The sequence below is a fragment of the Corvus cornix genome, chromosome 20 (genome assembly GCF_000738735.6).
Source record: "Corvus cornix cornix isolate S_Up_H32 chromosome 20, ASM73873v5, whole genome shotgun sequence".
In the NCBI taxonomy this organism is placed as follows: Eukaryota; Metazoa; Chordata; class Aves; order Passeriformes; family Corvidae; genus Corvus; species Corvus cornix.
Genome location: NC_046349.1, coordinates 10,391,192 through 10,412,288, shown reverse-complemented (window position 1 = coordinate 10,412,288; position 21,097 = coordinate 10,391,192). Strand labels below are relative to the sequence as shown.

General features: G+C 42.1%; 1 protein-coding gene across 1 annotated transcript in view; it reads left to right on the top strand.

Moving 5' to 3' along the window:
* Positions 1–21,097, top strand: part of CDH4 (cadherin 4) — a 423,758-nt gene that overhangs the window by 201,287 nt on the left and 201,374 nt on the right. The gene's annotated exons all lie outside the window — the stretch shown is intronic.

Here is a 21,097-nt window from a genome sequence, read left to right as displayed (position 1 = left end):
CGTCCAGCATGTTAACAGCAACAAAAGTAATTAAGAATCACCAACAGTTGTCAAGAACTGTATATTTATAGTTATCTCAAGACAGAAGAAATTATCTTCTGAAGTAGAGGATACTATTCAAACACTAAGATGTTACTGTATACAGTGGCCAGGTTTTGGGAGTTAGACACACCCTTTTTTAAAGCATGTGCTTATCTGTTGTCCTGGATCTAACTAATGACCTGTGCTGAATGAATCGGAGCACATGCCAGTGCATTTTATAACTGTGAAAATGATGCTATTTACAGCTACCAAGGGAATGATGCTATAAATAAGCATTGATTTGGGGATTTTTAGCCTCTCCAATTCAGCATTTAACAATAACCAATAAAACTGCTTTGGGTTCTTATTGATATTCATCATTCCAGATTGTGTTTTAATATTCTGGAAGAATTAAAAAATATTTTTATCCTTCTTTGTCTGTAGCTTTACTTAATAATCAACTGGAGATTTTAATCTCTTTAAGAATACATGAATGTTCAGAAGAGGGATTGGGTGATTTCTCTCTTGGGTGGTACAAGTTGATTATATTCCTGATTGCCATTTCTCCCTGTTAAATGGTTTTAGTGACTACCTAGGAGCTGGAATGTCCCAGATGTAGCTTCTTAGCAGATGATGAATGCCTTTTATAACATGCCCTTCATAGGGGCTTAGACAGTCTGGAAGGATTCACAATAATACCTCAAGATTACTCTGAGCACACAAACACAATAACACAGCAGCTGATGTTTATTCATCCTTCATGAGGCTCGTGTTGGCAAAGAGAGCAAGGTTGCTTCCTGATTTACTGGGGTCATTTGGCATCAAACACGTCCCAGACCTTTGAGTGTGTCATGTTAAGGCTGTGCTGAACTATGTGCAAAGATTCCATTTTTAACTGATGCTGTCTGCTTCCATTTTTCCTTTTTCCCTTTCACCATCTCTTTTTCTTTCTCCGTCCTTCCGTCCTTCCGTCCTTCCTTCCTTTTTATCCTCCAAGATGATTCCAGTTTACAATGAGCTTTATTTTTGAATGGGAAAGGTAGTGTTGACAGAGGGTCGATGTGATGAGGACAGGGACACCTTCCACTAGCCCAGGTTGCTCCAAGCCCCATCCAGCCTGGCCTTGGACACTTCCAGGGATGGGGCAGCCACAACTTCTCCAAGCAAACAGTTCCAGAGCCTCCATACCCTCACAGGGAAGAATTTCTTCCTAATATCGAATCTAGACCTTTCAAAGCCATGCCTGCTTTGTCCTGTCACTACATGCCCTTGTCCAAAGTCCCTCTCCAGCTCTCTCATAGGGCCGCCCATGTTTCGGAATTTCCCTGCAAGGGTGAGGAGAAGAAAGAACATGGCCCATAATTGCTGATCTATTAACTAAGTTACTAAAATTAAACACGTTGTTATCACTGTGACTGGGCTGGGCCATTGTGCACAGTGATTTTGGAGATGAAGCCTCAGGAATGATTTTGGAGCTCCGTGGAGACCCTCAGGGCTAATTGCTATAGTCTGGCTATGGATTGGGAACAGATCCAGCTGTGAGGACATCTCACCACCTTTTTCTACACCCTTTACAGTGGGGGACCCTTGCTTTTACTGGGATAAAGCCTCAGAGTCAGTGAAGTTACTATTATTACTCCTTTACAACTCTTGTCATCTCTTGCTAAGAATAAATAGGTGAAATGGAACTTTTTGCTTGAATGTCTCTTTTATCTTCCTGGGGTGAATATCTGCCGTGGCGTTCCCTTGTTCTGCGGTATTGTCTGGGAATCTTTTCCTTTCTTCTGCATTCTTATATTTTCTCTTCTCTTCTAATAAAAAAACCCCAGCAAAATGCAAGCAAACAAAAAAGAAGGCATCTCAGAACCTGACCTCCTTCCCCTCCCAACACATTGAAAGGCTTTAATGAAAATAACTTTTGGCAGCTGTGTTTGAGTGACCAATGTGGAATGGGATGTGACATCGGAGCATAAACAAAACGTATAAATGTATGCAGGATGCAATACTACAGATGGAATAAAAGATTCAGATGCATCTTCTTTTTGACACATCGCATTGTAAGGTCACAGACTGAGCTGAAGATGCAGCTTGAGGAATGGAAATGTCTAGGTTGATGTAAACCAGTTTTAACCCCCTCAGTATTTTGAGATAAATAGCGTTGACTTGGAGAAGGCACATTCTCACTTTACATTCAGCCTCTCTGCTTCCTGGAGAGCATTTTAAATCTTAGGGGCCTGAGCCAGCCACAAATTAGGGAATAATGGGGGTATCAGTGAGGTTGTTTCATGGCTTTTAAAATTAAAGGAATTCTTAGTGAGTTACCAGCAGCTTGTTCTGCTTTCAGTTTTTTTTTCTTCCCATCTTTTCATTGTATTCACTTTAAAATTCTTCAATGAAGATTGGCATGATAAGATCAAAATCAGTGCTGTGTAAAAAGCAAGTTTTTACAGTTCCGTCCTTTTTTTCCTTGTACCTGGTAAGAAAAGATGTCGTTAGGAGCACTGGCGATTTTCACCTCAAATGAAACGTCAGATCTAATATTCCCTATGAGTCTCTGTGTCTTTGTTAAGGTCTCATTATCTTGTGAACATGTGGACCAAGTCCAAAAGAATTATATCTTTAATATTTGTCGATCAGTCTTACGTCCTTTTTGCTTCTAACAGAGCTGAGACAGGGAGGGTTTGTTAGTGCAGGGATTACTTCATTAGTTTGATTCGGCATGTCTTGGATTCACAGTGCTTTCAGGAGACATCACGAAATAAATTCAGAATGTGTTATGAGGATGCCCACAGAGCAAATAGCATGGGCAAATTACCTCACTGCTAAAGGGAAAATAAAAATCACATATCTACTGCAGACAATATGACAAAATAGAGCAGCATGCAGGGGGGAAATCTCCTGTAAATACTGCACATTCATATTCATGTGTTTTACATTAAAGCAGTAGAATCCATATAAAACTGCACTTATTAAAAGAAAACATTTCTCAGAAACAAAACAAACAGCTAAGTGCTGGGGAAGCAAACTGAAGCTTTTAAAGTACTGTTTCCTAAAAAAATAATCTTCTTATGTAACTTAGAGTGGCTTTTAATTATCTGCACAGCTCCAGCAAGCAGAGCAGTGGTGAACTTGGGAATGTGTGGCACCATTTAGGTTTTAAGTGTTACTCATTTTGTAGCCACAGTGGTTTAAGGGAGACAGCACCTTTGTGAATTTTACTACAAGGAATTAATTTGGATATTCTCCTGTGCACTGGTAGCTATTCTGAAAATGTATCCATATGGATTAGTACTGGGTGTTGCCTTGGGTAGAGCAGCCTCCAAAATCAGTTGTTTTAAATAACTTTTATGTGTCTGTGTGTGCGTGTGTGCACTTTGAAAGGAATTGATGAAATCATCATTTCTGGAAGGATGGATTTGGGTATCCATACCTTGGAGAAACTGACAGTGAGTTTGGAGTTTGAGAAATGCTATCCTGCAATGATAAAACTGTAGTATTTTATTATGGGTCTGACAAATTCAGAGCATAATGAGGTTTATAGAGATGTTGCTGTTGACTTCAGTGACTGCAAGATTAGGTCTTCACAAGTTTCTGTGGGAATAATCTCTATGGATAGCTCATTTACAAACATGAGTGGATCATTTAGACTCATGGGACATGTTTATTTTTCACATATAAGTAATTAATACTCAAGCACGAGGGAATTTATTCCTCTTACTTATCTGTCTTACAGGAACTGACCTTTTTTCTCCATCCAAAAGACTCCCTTCCCACATGACCTGACAAAAGTGGCACACGTGGTGCAGTGGGCTAGAGGGGTTCATATGGTAAAGGGAAGGGGTTTTGACAGGATGCAGCTTGCAAATTTCATTTAGACCAATTATGCACATTAGTTCCTGCCTAAACAGTTTCATTTGATGAGTTTTCATACAAGTTAGATACAGGCCTTCTCAATTATATATGAGTAAACATGGCTAAACACATTCCTTTGGTTATTTTATCATTGAAATAAACTCCAAACCAAAGCAGGACACAATCTTCTATAGCAAGGTTACCTCCTCCTATTGCAGGCACTGAGCATACGTGTATTAGAAAGCATTTATTTAAATATTCAATTAAAACCAGGCAGCATTGTACTGTAAATAACATTTAAATTGACAGAAAATGGAAAGTGTTTAACTAAATGCAAATTATGAAGGATGATTTTAGGGGCAGAAATTTCATTTGGGGCCTTGCTTTGGGAAAGAGCATTTTTATACATATCTTCTAAGTGACAGAATCTCAGGAGGAAGAACATCAGGCACCCCAACTGCTGGTGTTTTTGAAAAGCTCTCGAAAGACTTGAATTCTTCGAATTAAGACGTTAAAATCCTGCACTCGTTAATATGGGGATTAGTTAAGTGTGAGCCAGCATGTATACACATACTGTAATTAGGGGCTTTATTTGATCTTTACGTATTTGATGAAAGCAGTGTGAGGAAAGGAGTAATCTCAAAAAAATACTCCAGTTTTGCAGTGATTGTTCCTCTGACAGTGCTCACAGGGCTTTCTGGAAACCTTTGCTGCACCTGGGGGCAGCGATGGCCATTGCTGAGATCTTACAGGCACGTGGGCCCACTTGTGCCAGGGGTGTGAGGGGGCTGATGGCAATGTTCCTCCTCACGTTCCCCCTGGGATCCTGCTTTCTTCCTCCTTCTCACCAGGGAGATAGAAAGAGCCAGGAATTCCTTTGCAGCAGAGTCCCCAGTGTGGATGTGATGAGGCGGGTGCCACCCACCCGGGGGTGGATGTCTCTCATTTGCTTTTCTAGACCAAATATTCCTCAGAGAAAAATTGTTGGAATGGCTGAGGGCTTTGCTGTTCATGCTGGGAAGGGCCGTTCCACTGCTCTGGATTTTCTACTTCTGTCTTGTTGTGCTTTGGGTCTCTATAAAATCCTTCTGATAAGATACCATTCTGGTTTTTTTGCCTTCATATAAGGAGAGGAACAAAAAGTCAGTGTTTGTCCCAGCTCAGAATGTACCTGTGCCTCAACTCTACCTCCACATGTGCTGAAAACTGGGTATTTGCAAACCCTCACTTAGCAGGTGCAAGAAGGAATCTGCTAACGTTTTGACATTTTTTGGCAATCCTTTAAATAACCTCACACCTACATGGCCCAGAATTTCCTCCTGGATTAGTATGGCACACAGTTTCTGCAGCTTTTTGTGCTTATTTTGGGGTTCCTCCACAGGTTGGTGTTATTGGATGTGGGAACACAGGTGCAGGTGCGTGCACACTGAGGCTGAGGAGTGAAAATCTGTCCCTTCTGCAGAATAAAGTCTCTCATTTCCTCCAGACCACATTTGAATGTAATACAAAACATAATGGGACTTTGCACTTCTGGAATCCAGTCCATACCACCCACTTGGCTTTTTGTTACAGTGTCAAGGAAACACGAGCAAAATCATATTTCATGAGGTGCAGAAGAAGCTGCAATGCCCTGACACCCACATATCAGGAGAAAAAAAAATAGTCCACATCTGTAATTTTGCCCTCCTAAAAATGTAAAGAAAGAAAAACAACTCCACCACCCTTCTTTCCCATGTATTTTGTGGGTTTATATTCAGTGTAATTGGGACAGAAATTCATCTTTTGTCCTTTTTGGTGGCAATGTCCCATTGACATAAGTGGTGTCAAAGTGTGACCCTGGATTTAGGTCACCCACATTTCCACAAGAGCTGTGTGGGAAAAATGTGCCTTATCGTCCCATACTCACAGATTCTCTATGCAGATGTTCTGTTGTCACTTTTGCTGGCACATCTTTTGTTCTTGTACCACACAGTGGAATGGGAGATACAATTTAATGTGAATTACCTACAAATCACATACAGTGCCACTAAGTAGCTCTTTGCAGCACCTGGTGTGGGTTTTCTCTCGCTGGCAAACTGAATAATGCATCTTTTCTGAAATTCTAAAAAAATAATAATAAATTACAAATCTGATGCAATGGAATATACTTAGATTGTGAGGCAGCAAAATAGATTAGAGAATCTATCTATAAGATAGATTAAAGACTGTGTCTATCTATATATTTCTTCCTCCCTCCGTGTTTTTTTATATATATAGACTTCTGATGTTAATTGGACACAATCAATAAAAAGACATCTGAGCATCTTTTAAACTTTGGGTACAGATGCCCCTAAATTGAGAACTCCCATCTGCAAACATCCCTTAACTGCTGCCTGACAGACACTGGGCACACAGCTCAGGGTTTTGCCAAGAGGACTGTTGTCCATGAATATACAGGAGCTGACTGCTCGGTGTACATGGCACTGCACGCATGGAGGGGCTGAATCCATTAGAACTGAAACAACAGTTACCTAAAAAAAGGCAGGTTGTTCTTCCATTAAAGCATACGGTGAACTTGTAAATTCTGAAGAGCTGGGTGAAAGAACGGACATTAATATAATCAGATTTGTCATCTTGTCCCTACTGCAGTATAAGAGGGTTACTGGAGCTGAAAGTGTTCCTGTCGTGGGTACAACCGGCCGCGAAACGGCTCCAGAGCCTTTGCTCCCCTTGGGATGCCCCTGGGACACGGCTGGGGAGCTCGAGCTGTGGCTCCATCCTGGACCCACCAAGGAGGGCCAGAGCTGGGGGTGCTGTGCTGGTGGTAGGACGGGGATCTGGGGAATCCCCAGCACACAGAGCTGAGCTGCTGTGAGTGCTGTGCCTGTTCCGGTGCACAAAGGGGCAAAAGGCACCACCGGGCTCCCAGGATCTTGTGGTGTGGTGAAGTCATCCACAACACTCCAGTGTGGTGGCACTGGGAAGTCCAGAGTTCAAAGGGGTCTGTCTAAAGAGCAAGTTCGGCACTCTCAGGGCACAGTGTGGCCCTGTGGACAGAGGAGAGCCCCTTTAGGATGTGCTAACACTGGTGTTCCTCCTGGACCATGCACCTAGCCAGGACATGAGTTCACATCCCAGCCCTTGCAGGCCAGTTAAATGTGCTGCTGCCGTGGCTGCAGCACTTCCATGTGTCCAGATGTTATCTGAGACTGCCAAAACGGTGCTGACAAAGGGAGAGAACAAAATGGAGATTTTCGAATCATTACCCCTCAAATCTGAAACAAATTTCATGGACCAAGGAAAAGCCTTCAGGGCATTTTCTGAGTTTCCAAGGCTAGCTGCAAAAAAATAGTGTTAAGAACTCAAAAAAGGTCACAATAATATTTTATAATAGCAAGTGTTGGCCTAAATGCAAAGGTTGGAGCCAGTGCTCCCCATAAATAATAGATACAAACAGAAAAGAGGGAGATCCAAGAGGTCTCTGTTATTCCTGTTAACATGCAGCTGTATCATTATACAGGTGAAAAATACATCTAGAAATTACAGAAAATGTTGAATACTTTCGCAAGCTGCTTTTGAGAAACTGTGTGTCTTTGTATAAAGATGGGAATGACAGCTCATAGTACGTTAAAGTGAATAGAGTTCACAAGTCATTCAGCAGTTGCAGAAATTCACTTAATCTCAGCTTTATCCAGGGCAAATTTTTTCCCCCACCAGAATGATTGTCTGGGTTTGTATGTCTGCTGTTTCTCTCTCTGCTTCCGTCCCCAGCTCAGGTGGGAACATGCAAAATTCTAGGAAATGTTACAGTTAATTTCACTTGTTCTATTCAAATTTATATGTTGTAAACACATTTCAAAAATAACACAAGTAGACAGTTATGAAAGGCTCATGTTTATTACCCAAACTAAAAAAAATAAGAAGATGACACTGCCTCAGTTCCTTAGTTTGATTTTATTAAATCCCTGATGGAATCATAGAATGATTTGGGTTGGAAGGGACCTTAAAGATCATCTAGTCCAGCCCCCTACCTTGGGCAGGGTCACCTTCCACTACCCTGGGATGCTCCTGGCCTTGGCACCTATTGCTGATAAAAGTAGCTGATAGAAACAGCATAGCTAAGACATGGTTAATGGTTGAAGTGAGTGTTCAGAATGGTTATGAAGCCTGACAGATAGCATGAGCCTGAAAAATCTTTTCCTTCTAGCTCTAGGACCAGGAAAGCTCCTGGGAAGAATGGACATTTTGTAGATTCTTCATTATTTTTTCAACCATAGCAAGAGATGTGGAACCTCATGAGATGCTGTTGTAGGCAGACACACTTTCTGCCTTTCAAATTCTGCTTAATCTTGAATGTAGAATCTTTGGTTGCCCTATTTGCATTTGTAGAAAGCCAGCTGGAATAAATTCAACTCCGTTACAATAAAAACTTGTAGGCAAGGCTCCTCTCTGATAATGTTCTTGCTGCACTTCCCTAAATAAAACCTTGGCAACCCATAAAGCTGGAGAGGGGCTAAACCTGGATGTAGGATTTGGGGCCTGGGGTGTTAAATGACTTTGGATCACGAGCTGACCTCTGTAATTACCCCTGCCCCAGGTTTGTGTGTGTTGGATATCCAGGTGTGGGGTTTTGCCCACTGGCCCCACAGCAACCATTGGCAGGTTGAAGACACAGGAACAGGTGCAAGTACAAAGCACACGATGACTAATTTGTAGGATGCCCCTATAATTTCATGCATATTAAGCCAGTTATGCAGAACAGTTTCAGTGCATTTGGAAGCACAGATCTTGCACATTCACGTTGATCAGTGAAAATGAAGCTCGTGGCTGTTTGTGCCGATTAGCATTTGAATACCAACCTTCCTAGTTTTGGGGCAAAGGAAAGGAAACTATCCTGTGGGATTAGTCATAAAAGTAATTCTTGGTGGTTATTTATAAAACTCCAGTGTCAGTAAGTTATTTCAGAAACAAAGTATTTCTGTTTTAATGGTTAACAAAACAGCATTCACATTCTGTTGCTCAGTTTTCAGTATCCTGCAGAATTCATTTGCCAATTGCTTTTAAATATCAGCAACTCTTATCCATTCCAACATCAGAGGAATTTGAAAGAGAGCTCCATGCAGAATTGATCTGATCCAGCAACATCAGGATTATGTTTTGTGTGAGGGTTTTTTTTCAGGTGTAAGTAGACCAGAATGTTCCCAAATTGTAATTTTTTTTTTCTTAGCCAAGATCAAGGAGAGCTTGCCAGTTTTTACTGGAAGAATAAGAATTTTCAGAAAACTCCTGTAGATCTCCAAACTGTTCATAAATTTATTGACAGTTGGCAGCCCTACTGTGTGTGCTGTACTGTTATATATCTGCCTTCTTCACATCTGCTTTGTCGAGGTATGAGACAGCGAGGCAAAAGTAGCTTAAGCAGGCTTAGCAGTGTCTGTAAATAAAATGGGGGAAAAAGCTTTATTTTTTTTCCTTCCTCAAAAGATTTTCCATTTTTTAACGTGAAAGGATTTTAATGAAATCCTTGAGTTTAAGAACAGCAAGTGCAAAACAAAGAGGGCTAGCTCTTGTGTTTCCTGTGAGTAATTCCCTCAGACAGGAGATGAGGGAGTGGAAAAGAACATCCTCCAAATGGAAAAAGCAAAGTCTCCATTACTTTTACTGCTGATTAAAATCTTAGTGCAATATTAGTGCTCAGATCCCTCTGTTCACAGGTGATGTTTAGTTTGTAACACCATCCTGGCTATTTTTTTGCCTTTTTCCATAAAAAGGCTCCCAGTCACAGTATGACAGCTCAGGGTTCCAATGCACTTCCAAATCTTTCATTTTGCAAGGAAAACAGGCTGCTCTGGTTTATCCCCTGCGAAGCTGTCCCTTGCAGAGCCAGGCCAAGGGCTGCTCCTGGCAGTGCTCACCTGTGATGCATCGCACTGTGTTTTGTGCTGACCACGCTGTATAAATTGCACCCCTCCTGCCCAGTCCTGCAAAGTCAAATTTAACTGGGAAAATTGAAGCACAGTGTCTGGGGCTTAGTGAAGCACAGCAAATCCTTTCTATAAGCTATAGAGGTGACCTTTTAAACCACCTCCCACACCAAGCCTCCTACTTTTATTTTTGACAGTGAATATAAACCATAGGAAGGGCTAGTGAGAGGGCTCTAATACTTGTGCTCTGCTTGTGACTTTTAAAAGAATTTCAGAGGACCTACAAATCTCTCCTGTTTGTGATTTGACACAGTTAGAGGGACTTCAGTGCCATGAAAAATGACAGTATTAACTCAACACCCTAATTCAGGTGAACAGAGCCATTGGCCAGATTTGATCCTTCCATAGGCAGTGGATAAGTACAGTGACAGAGCTGCTGAATCAGACAGTGGTTTAAACATCTACTTCACTTTAATTGAGCCTAAGAAGTATTTTTAGGGAATGTTTTAAGTACAAAGGAAAATTTTGTTTAAAAATAGATTTTTGACAATGTAAAATAGGTTAGTGCTTCCTTTGAGGCAAACAAACAACCCACTTAAGAATTAAAAATTTCCAAGCAAATGATTTGGAAATCCTTCCTTCTTGAAGCATGATCAAAGTAAAGTCTTGACAGGTAGCATTTATCACAGGTAGTACCTTCTGCTCAGTAAGTACTCGATGAGGCAAAAAGAAAAATTAAAATGGTGGTTCATGGTTACATGAGTATCTATTGTACTTAAAGCATAAAAATCCTCCCTTTAGGAAAAACTTCAATTTCCACAGAAGCCGCAGCTCTGTTTTGAAACTATGGGTTTGTCATTACATAATGGGGTTTTGGGATAGAAGAAGCAGAAAGGGAGCAGAGGGGCTGGATTGCTCTTTGCAGGCTGCCCTGAAGAGCAGGATTGGCTGGGCACCCTGGTGCCTTTATCAGGATGCTGTCCTTTGAAATGTTTCACATGGTGGAACTTCAGCCTTGCCATAATCCTATGCAAAGCACTTGAGTGCTTAATTTTCAGCCTGGAAATGGACCAAGTGAAGTGAATAAGGATTAGTTAGGGTCTGAGGAGAAAACTTCCAAAGGCGTAGAGGACAGTTAGAGCATCTAATTCTTTTCAAAAGCCAGAGGAAGTCAAGCACCTAGTACACACGTTCAGAGATGGTAAATCTTTTCATGAGGCAAAGCATGCCTTGAAGTGATGTGCTGCATTAAGAAGCCCCTCTATGACAAATTTCCCTTCCATCTCAATGTTCAGTCCCAATTTCCCTTCATTACTTGAATCCCTTCTCTCCTAGGTATAGCAGCCGACACCCCTCTCAGCATTCACTTTCTTCTTTTTCACTTTCCTCAGGTCAGGCTTTGAACCAGTGTGTTGTGCTGTAGGTGATGAAATTATTATGTTTTTCCCCAAAAAATAAGATTTTTAAAAGAGAAATTTTTGTATCCTTCTTCTTTAGCTTGGTTTAGATGTCACGACATTCCCTATTCGCAGAACAATTCTTCCTCGTTTGAATGGTTAAGAAGCAGAAACATTGACACTGATCAGGGAGATAACATGGCAACTGAGATCTTGATGGGAATGCAAAGAAGGGGTCCAGGTTGTGTTTTTAAATATTTCTGAACTGCTATCATGCCTAGAACTTTGAACTCTCTTTCCATAAGAGTTCCAGTGCAGTAGCAACAGATTTCAGATCTTGCTTGTAGTGCACTCAGCCTGATACCTCTTGAGTGGGTAGAAGGTGCACAGTTAATTATTCCCCCCATGAGAAGTGTGTTTTCAAGAGCAGCCATGTCAAAATTTAGTGAGCACTGCAAGTGGTTATGAAATATAGCTGCAGTGAGTGGAAGGCATCCAAATATATCCTATTTCAGCTTCTCAGATCCACCATTCTGGATTTATGGGCACTCTTTCTGTGCGTGAAGGACAGGATCTCAGAGCAAGGAATGCTGATTCTGTTTTCCTGGGGAGAAGTGATCCTTCTCTGTATTTTACTGAGCAGCTGATTCTTAAAATAAAAGGACTAAATGGGGGGAAGATTTATTAAGCCTATCTGACAGCTCACAGCCCCACCCCAAATACAGTAAAAATACACAGCCTAAGTGAGCTCCAGCCTAATGGATCCAACTTAAAAGAATTTATTTAAAGAAATTTTTCGTTTCTTCTCTGTCCTGCACAGCAAATGGCCCTCAGTCAGCAGTATTCCCTGCAGTGTAAGTACAGAGCTGCCTGGTGCCGGGATCCCGTGGGACCCCACAGTGCGGAAGGCACGCGCTCCTTGGGTACCTATGCCTACAGCTGATGTCAAACCTTTAAAATATTTAGGAAGGTACAACTGCAAATTGCAAATAGGAGCATTACCCGTGCAAGGCTTTTAGTATTTTTTGCTGGAGGCTGCAAGTCTTTGGAAGGAAGGCGTTAGGCTGTTGTCTGCACTCAAATACCCCAGCTCGCACTTGCAGTGAAAATGAAGCCTGTGAGCCAGCTGTTTTCTTTTGCAGATGTAGACACTTAACTACAAGCCACCTGATTGTCAGCAGTGGTGAGCAATCACAGCTCCCATTCTTCTTTTTGAGAGCCTTGGTGCTTGCTGCTGTTGGAAATAAGACCACTTGTGCTCAGGTGCCTGACAGAAAGTGAGTTCAAAATTGTTTTGCCTTGAACAGGAATTACAATGATTTGCCTTCTTGAAGATGACTGAGCCAGGCTAACATGCTTGCCTTGACTCTGGAATCTGAGTTTTCCTGAAAGGCTTTGTGGGTGGCTTCATAGGATTTGGCGTTCTTCAGGAAATGATGCTGCTTTTCTCTTTGTCACATGTTTACTTTGTGTTTCTCTTTGACGCTGATGCTCTGGTCAAATCTTGGCTGTTGTCTGACCAGATGAAGTGTCACCCTTGTTGTGTCCCTCTGGATCAGGGAACACGTTCACAGTGTTCTCCAGGCAGGCAGTGTGGACTGGTTCCTGGCTCAGGCACATCCCTGCAGCTGCTGTGGTTCCTGCTGCATGCAGGCACCCAAACCTCTCACTCTGGAGGTGTCTGGCTTTTCCAGCTGGTGCCCTGGTGTTTAAGGATGAACACATGCAAAACAGACATGATCTGGCATGGAAATGAGTGAAAAGCATCCACAGAGTTTTGGCTTTCTGAAGGCATGGGACTTCCAGGTTTGTGGTACCAACATTTCATCTTCAGCCTTTTGTGAGCTAGGAGCCCTTCCAGGGATGGATTACATTCCGTCATGATTTCTGGTAAGTGCAGTTCAGACACTTCCCTCAGCACTCAGAAACCCTTCCTTATCTAGTTCAGATATCTGTACCTCATAGCAAAAGTTCCATTTTTAAGAGGGTTTTTTTTCAACAAGAGACTTTACTAAAGCTGTATTTTACAACTTTAGTATAAAACCTTCTCTGAGTCAGATGAAGGACTGAGCTCTTTGAATTCTGCAGGGACGCTCTGGATCAGGTTATGGATATATATATATATATTTTTTTTTTAGGAAGTTGCTATCCCTGTTCATGACATAAATCATCAGCAACCTGGCTTTAAATCCAGTCAGTGAACTAATGTTGACTGAAACCATGTATGGAAGTGATGCCCCAGCTCGGGAACCCTTTGGCTGACCTAGGCCCTCAGAGATAAGAGTGTTTAAAAGGTCCCTTCCAACTCAATCTCTTCTGTGATTCTGTGTTTTTGGAACAAGTTGCTTGCACAGGGGCCCACAGTCACATGGCTTTAGGTTTTTTTGGCTCCTGATTGCTGGGTCTGCAGAAACACCTCTCTAACAGGAGACATTAGGTGTGGAGACTCAGGTGGAACTTTGGGTGTCTAAATCCAGGCTCAAGTGCCTTCATTTTGTGTTTTTTCAGATACGCAGTAGAAAAGCAAATTGGTGGTAACACGTGTAAAATAGCACAATTGCTTTTTAATTACTTGTCTAAATGGGAAACAATTATCAGGAGAGCAGGCAGGAGGCTGAACAAATGTTTAAATAGTAATTGACAAAAATTTTTGGTTTTGTCCAGTGCTTTTTCCAGAACGTTCCGTGTTCTTTGAGACGAGACTGCAGTTAGAAATGAACATCTCTGTTTCTCTGCAGCACACAGCAGTGGGATTTCCAGAGCCCAAAATCTGTGTTAGACACTGAGCCAGACCATTCAGACAATTTTTCAAATGAGAGATACTGAGAGGTACTGTCAGTTATCTAAAGCTGTGCCATTTGCCTGTTAAAATTTCTTCCTCTCCTACCCTTTTTCTCATCAGGCTGTAAAAGGCTGGTTGTTGTCTGCCTTTTGTACTTTACACCACCAGTCTGTGCATTCACTAGGATGAAATCACCCACGTATTTCGGAGACGAGTCATTTACTGTGACCTTTAGCAACCTGAACACACCTAATTACCTTGTTCTAGTTTGCTGGGCTTCTCTTGTGTCTCTCTGGCCAGGATCCTTCTTTTCCCCAACTTTTAAAATCCCAGGCAAGTAACCTGGATTAGCAGTGCTGAGATACAGAATTGCCACCGACAGCAAAGTGCTGACATGTGCAAAGATGTGTAAATAAGCTGAATGTTGTGTTTGAGAAACAACCATCATGCAAAAAAAAAAAAAAATACCCATCTGGTTAAGGCTATCAAAGGGCTTGGCCTCAGATTTGCTGAGAGTAAAGAAGAGTCCCACTTGCTTGAGCAGGCTGTGGAGCAGCTATAGGCTTTTCAGTGGGTTTTTTTAGACTCACTAGACCAACAACATGAAATGAGAGAAGAAAGTCTAAAAGAGAAAGTATTAGAACAGAAGGAAATAAAATGCAGCTAAAGAAAATTGATTTTGCTTCATCAAATACTTTTTGAAGTTATGAAGTTGCGGTATTTATCTCAGAAGTACTTATTTTCTGCATGGATTTCAGAGCTATAAAAATATACATTCTCCTTTGTCAACATTTTTTCCTAAAAAACCTCAGTTTAGATAGCTGGACATGCACTAATCCCTTTTCATTCTACAAAAGAAAGAACGAGAAAAAGAGAAAACAAAATTATTTGAGTCCTTATGAACTCAAACAATTTGTTTAAATGTATTTTATGCCCAATTTGCATTCTGAGCTGGGAAGCTTTTGGAATGATTCATATGGACTTCAGAAGCCCAAGCATTCAAGCGGCACAAAGGACAAGAAATGTGAAAAATCATGTCTGGTTCCAGGGGTTGGTATAATTCCTTCTATAATTTTCACTTGGATTTCCCTTTGTGTAAAGGGTTGTAGCCTGAGCAGGGTTAGAAACTTGGATTGCTGGGGACTGAGCTTTGCCTGGGACAAACAGGGACACAAGAGGACACTCCAGTCCGGAATCCTGCCTGTCCCTGGGCTTCTGCCTCTCCCTCGTGCTGGCATTTCCCATATGCTGTAGCAAAGAGTTCATTGCCACAAGATGTCACTGACACTAAGAATTTAGTGAGCATCTTCAATGGGAAATATGGCATTGAAGTGGCTGCAAAGCATTCACGGCTTCCAAATACCACACTTGCTAAATAAAAGACAGCTTGAAACTGCTTGGAACTGAGCTGATCTGCAGTTCCTGGGGTCAGGATGAATTCCCCACTTTTCCCACTGTTTTCCCATTGTCTTCCTCTGCCCCAGGTAGGGAACAGCGTGCTGGGAGAGATTCCTGCCAGGTTTGATCCTGTGCAGCAACTCCCAACATCTCATTCCCTGCTCACTTCAGTCAGCAACTGGTTTTTGCCAGATCCTCAGTCTGTTAGATAGAAGTGACAATAATTACTTGTTTCCCAGGCGTGGTAAAATGTTTAATTATCTGAAATTGTAGTCTTGAGATGAAAATACTTGGAAACAAAAGCATTATTGCAATACTGAATTGCTGTTAAAACAGCTTTCCCCATCATTAATATATCCACCATATTCTGGAAGGAAATTCATATGAAACACCACAGAAATGACAAATAATGCCAAACATTCTAAATAGTGTGTCTGTGCTGTGTTCAGTGCTAGATTTGTGGTGAGTCATAGTGGAAAATAAGGCAGTAGCTGCTCTAGTTGGAGCACAGCAGATTTAGGGAGGGATAAATGTCCCAGCCTTCTGTGCTGAGGGTCCCCATTGCCTCTGGCTAAACCCTCACAGCTGCTGGCGTGGGCTAGTGAAATTGTTACCAAGGTGTTTTTAAAACTGCTTTTCAGTCAGCAGGGTTTTGGAATTTCACTCCCAGAAAAGGAACAGAAATGTCTTGCGTGATTGCATGTCTGAAAAATTTCGACTGGAAATGTTTACATATTCCCTCTGTAAGGTTTTATTTTGATGAAGTCAAAATGTTTTATGGCAGCTTTGTCACACAACATTTATTCTTCAGGTTCTTTCAGAATTTTTCAAGCCAGCTTTACCTGTTGTGGTAGTTTGCAGCTGAATCTCCTCTGTAACATGTTGTGATGGCAGCCACTGGAAGGTTAATAGGAAACTCTATGGCACTTGCAGCAAGTTACAGCTTCTTGATTGGAATTTGGGATGTGTCAGAAGAGAGCCTTCCCTGTGAGTTAAATTTCACAGAGGAAACTCTAACATTTCCAAATGTTTCTGGTAAGTAAAAGAGTAGTGAGTCAAAAACATGAGTGCAGCTTGATGAAATGTTCCCCAGCATCCAGAGATTGCTCCAACATCCCTGTGTGCAGGGTTCTTCCTCTCAAAAGCACTGCCAGGAGTCTTGTATGGTCTTCACAGAGACTTTTCCTCTGGAGCCAAACCTACTGCACACCCTGGGTTTCTCCAGGTGTGTGGTGGGTCAAGCAAAATGTGCAGAATCCCATTGAAGTTGCAGCCAGGTCTCCCTGTGATTGCCAGCTGGCCTCTGTTGAGAAATGTCTCTAATTCCCATAATAGTGTGCCTATTTCATGGTACTTTAAAGTGAGAACTCTCGAGTGGCTGGCCACATAAGCAGCTTTCACATAAACTCTTCAGTTCTGCTCCACCGCAAATGGCTTAGGTGCTGATAACACGCTCGAACATGGCACAGAGCTCGGGGTTTGTGTGGTACAATTAAATTGTCTCAGGCAGTTAGACCCACCTGATGTGCACAGTCCCATACAGGTGCTTTTCCAAAGAACTCTTCAATCATCTTCTGGTGCTCTGTCTTCTCTATTTAACCATCCATGTAGGTAGATACACAACTAGACACCACGAGCGAAGCGCTGAGGGCATTTATTTAAGCTCTGCCTTTTTGTAAGGTGTGTGTGCAAATTTGCAGTTGGAAGTCTCTGCACAGTGTGCATCCATAGGCTGTGATCGTTCCAGGGGATCACTGTGTGCAAATGCCAGTTTGATGCCCAGAACAATTGTTCTGGCACAAACACGCTGAGCCTACAAGAGCATCTGTCACTAAATTTATACATCAGTCAAATTCTTGCTTGGTTGTTTGACCTTTGTAAGATGGAGTTTGTGAAGATTTATTATAGAGGTCTGAGGCTTCAAGAGATTTTGCTTAAAAGACTTTTTATACAAGTTTGTTACTACTTTCTCTAGGGCTAAGTGGCATTTGTTCCAAACTCCAGTTCCAGACATTCTGTGAACTTAGTAAGGAGGTACATCAGCAGCAGTTGTACTGTGAGGTCTCACTCTTTTCTTCTCATGTACCACTCGCAGGCTGGTCTGAGCCTCTTGCACATGGCAGAATACAAAAATATTGTCATTGGGTGATAATGAGACATGGATTTAGCAGATGTTTTCTGTCACTTAAAGTGTTCTTTCAAACTGATGTGGTCCTGTCTGCTGATATTCCTGAAATGTTGTGTTTCCTTCCCTGTGATCCCAGCTAGGTGATAAGTATGGCAAAGCTCCATCCTGAAGAGTTTGGCTGAGCAGGTGATCACCTTCAGAACTTGTGTCCCTTCTTTCTCAAGCTCATGGTGAGCAAAGGCTTCAGGGGCTTGGTGGCTCAATACCAAATTCCCTGCAGTGGGATTCCCAAGGGAGGTGTGGTTTTAGCATTCCCTTTTACTCGTGCACATTTGACACCTGTGGTAGCCCAATGATTATTCTCGCCAGATGGTCTTGGGACCTGGAAATTAGGAAGGGAAGAAGGGAATGAAAGTGGAGCATTTTTCAGTGAAGACTTGGAGATGGTTTTTTCCTGGTAGAGGCGCAGCACAGCTACAGGGCTTGAGCTGTCAGTCAGCTGGCACAGGGGGACAGGACGTTTTTGCTGGAGAGGCTGCTGTCCATGGATTATTCCCAGTATCCCGTGTGTGCCGTAGGGCACAGCTCACAGGCATTGCCAGAGCTTCTCCTCGGCCAGATTTCTCCAAAGCAGATGGGTTGTGAAGGGTACATGTGTTAAGGTATTGGCAGAGGGGAGTTAACACCAGGCTGTGAGAGGTGGTGGCTGAATGTTAGTGCTGAGAGAGGTCCCCTGGTACAGTGTATATGGTTTAGGGTTTTCCATTCATATGAAATCATGATGTAGATATTTTTGCACGTTAATAAGTGCAAAGAGCCAAATGTAGACCAAAACTTGCTTTATCATGGGAAAAAAGGCATGGCCACTACTGAGAGTGGGATGCTGCTGTTTCATGAATGGAGTCTGAGGAACATTTTGGGGTAAGCTCTTTGATTCATTCATACTTCTCTGTGAATGAATCATGGAACATCTCTCCTCATCTCTCCTGCAGGACCTCAGGTAGACTCGGAGTTGGTGCAGCCACTTTCCTTCCAGCCTGGTTTGAAATTAAGAGATTTTGAGGCTTCAGCAGGCTCTGCTGTGGCTGATCATTGCAGGTTTATGTGACTGTGTAGTGTAGTGATTGGTAAGTGGGCAAGCCAGGATTTAACCAGCATAGCTACCTAGAGTGGGGGTATTTGAAGAGTAAAATGATGAATAATGCTAAAATAAGTGGCACTCAATTCTTTTATTATGCATATCGCTTACAGGATAAGTCTGTCTTGAGAGAGAGTGGTTGGTCTCTTTGAGATTTTGTTTTCTTTTTTGGCTTTTTATTCCTGATAGAATTAAGCTGGAAGACTGGAAGATTTCATCCAAAACATGGGTTTGGCTTTATTTTGAAATGCAGCTTTTCAGCTATTTAGTGTGTTGCACTAGGAAGCCAGACTCTCTTATATGAGCGCCAATATAAGCATAAAATAGTTTAGCAGTAATAACAAATTGAAGGAAGTAATTGATAGTCCCTTGTCAAAATAAATTTCATATCATACATTTTCTGTTCAGGGAAGCTGGGTGGGGGCAGGGTATTATTCTGTTTCATTTTATTGTTTTCCTGTTGCTGTTGGCAAATGCCTCACCTACTGCCTGCTTCTGCTGTATAAGGTTGCAGAGGGAGAAAAATAAAGAGTGAATCTTTAAAAAACCCAATCTTTTATTAATAGGGAAGGGATTAAAAACAAGCAAAAATCCATATTTTCATTAAATGTTTCATGAAGTGTCCCTGTTTTGTGGAAGCATTTTTAAAATATTTGTCAGAGAACCAGGTTCTTGCAGACTGAACAGTTCCTGTTAAACACCAAAATATTCAAGCATGGGGGGAAGAGAAGTTGTAAAATCACCCCATGCATGCATTTCTTGAGGCGGTTCAAAAGTGTTCTTTCAAAATGCACCTCCACTGTGCCTGCGAGAGGATTATTTCTGTTTGTTGTGAGACAGGGTTGTACCCTGAGGCTGGTGACCAGCCACAGGTGCCACCACTGCAGGGGGATGTGGGGGTGGCAAAACCCTTCCCCCGGCTGGTACCCGGCGGGGCTGGCACTCTGCAGCATGGCCCGTGTGCCAGTGGGGCAGCAACACAAAACCCACTGGGAGGCAGGAGATTTTCTGTGAGGAAAAACAATGTACCTGAAGCAAACAAACAGAGCTGAAACCGCTTCAGAATCGGCTTTTTGAAGGCTCCCTTTGCTGGCTGGGAAATACAGCGAGAACATCCACTCCATGCGGGAGCCGGGCGCGTTCTCTTAAGGATTTACCACCCAGCTTCTCAGTTCTTTAAAGGCAAGATTAATGAGCACTTTATCCAGCGCATATGAGCTGCCTATCAAGAATATTTTCAACAGTGCACCAGTGATACACTGCAGATAGTGCTGACAGAAGCTAAAGTGAAATGTCATACTTTGAGATCTGACGCCGTGTGCAGTTGGAAGAGGGCCTGTACTGCCTTCAGAGACTGACAGCTAAATCCTTCATTCTTTCAGCTTCCAACATATGGCATGAAGTAGGGTGTGAAAGATAAATTTCTTTGGATAGGTACAGAAAATATGTGCAACATTTTTACTGGTTGGCTGCATAGAAAGATCAAAACAGACGTGTTTTCCAAGAGCAGGAATTTCAGGCTTCGAAATCGTACCTCCAGACTGCCCATATTAATGATGGGTACCTGCCTGGAGGAATTAATGGAATTCTCCATAAGCCTGGCAGAGACTGCTTGAGAGAAAATGGGTCAGTGAGGCCATGAGAGTTCCCTGTCTGCCCTCAGCTGCCTTGTGCCATATTTACTGTTAAAACAGAGAGTTGGAAGAAAAGTTCCAAATATGACTCAACTTTCCTTTACATCACTGGAAGGTATCCATGAAGCCATGCTGTCTGTCTGTATGAGCATCCCCTGTATGGCTGGGAGTGCCTTTCATAGATTCCGAGTTATTTCAGGATGTTGGGATGGGATTGGCTATGAAGCAAAGCACTCAGTCTTCATCATCTATTACCCTGATACAACCCTGTCAGAAATCTGGTATGTGCTTAATATTATGTTGCTTGAAGATTTCATCCTTACAGCTGAAGCAAGTCGCTTCATATAGGTGGGTGTTTCAGCCAGACAGAAGATAAAATATTAATCTTGATTAACTCAAAGTAAACAGATGTTCTCTGATGCCAATATTGCTAAAAACTATATTCATAACTGTATATTTTAGGATCAATGCAGTTTATCGCTCAGGAGATCTGTGCTATTGTAAGTTTAGAGGCAAAGTAACCGGGCAGACACGGAAACCAGTACATAAATATGCAATGAAAACCTAGAGAACATGAAAACGTGGAATTTAGGGATGGAAAAAAAAGCACTTTTATATTGTCATTTTATAAGAACTAAGGGGAAAAAAAGACATACTGATAAAATATATCCTCTTTTTCAAGCCTCTTCCCTTACCCCTCTCCTTGCCCATCTGCAGTCTGTTCTCTTAATTTTGTACTCAGTAGGACAGGACTGACCTTTTGCTCTACCTTCAAACCATCCCCCAGGTAACAGCTCCCCTCACCCAGCACTGTGCAGTGTGAGAGTGGGACAAAGGATATTGT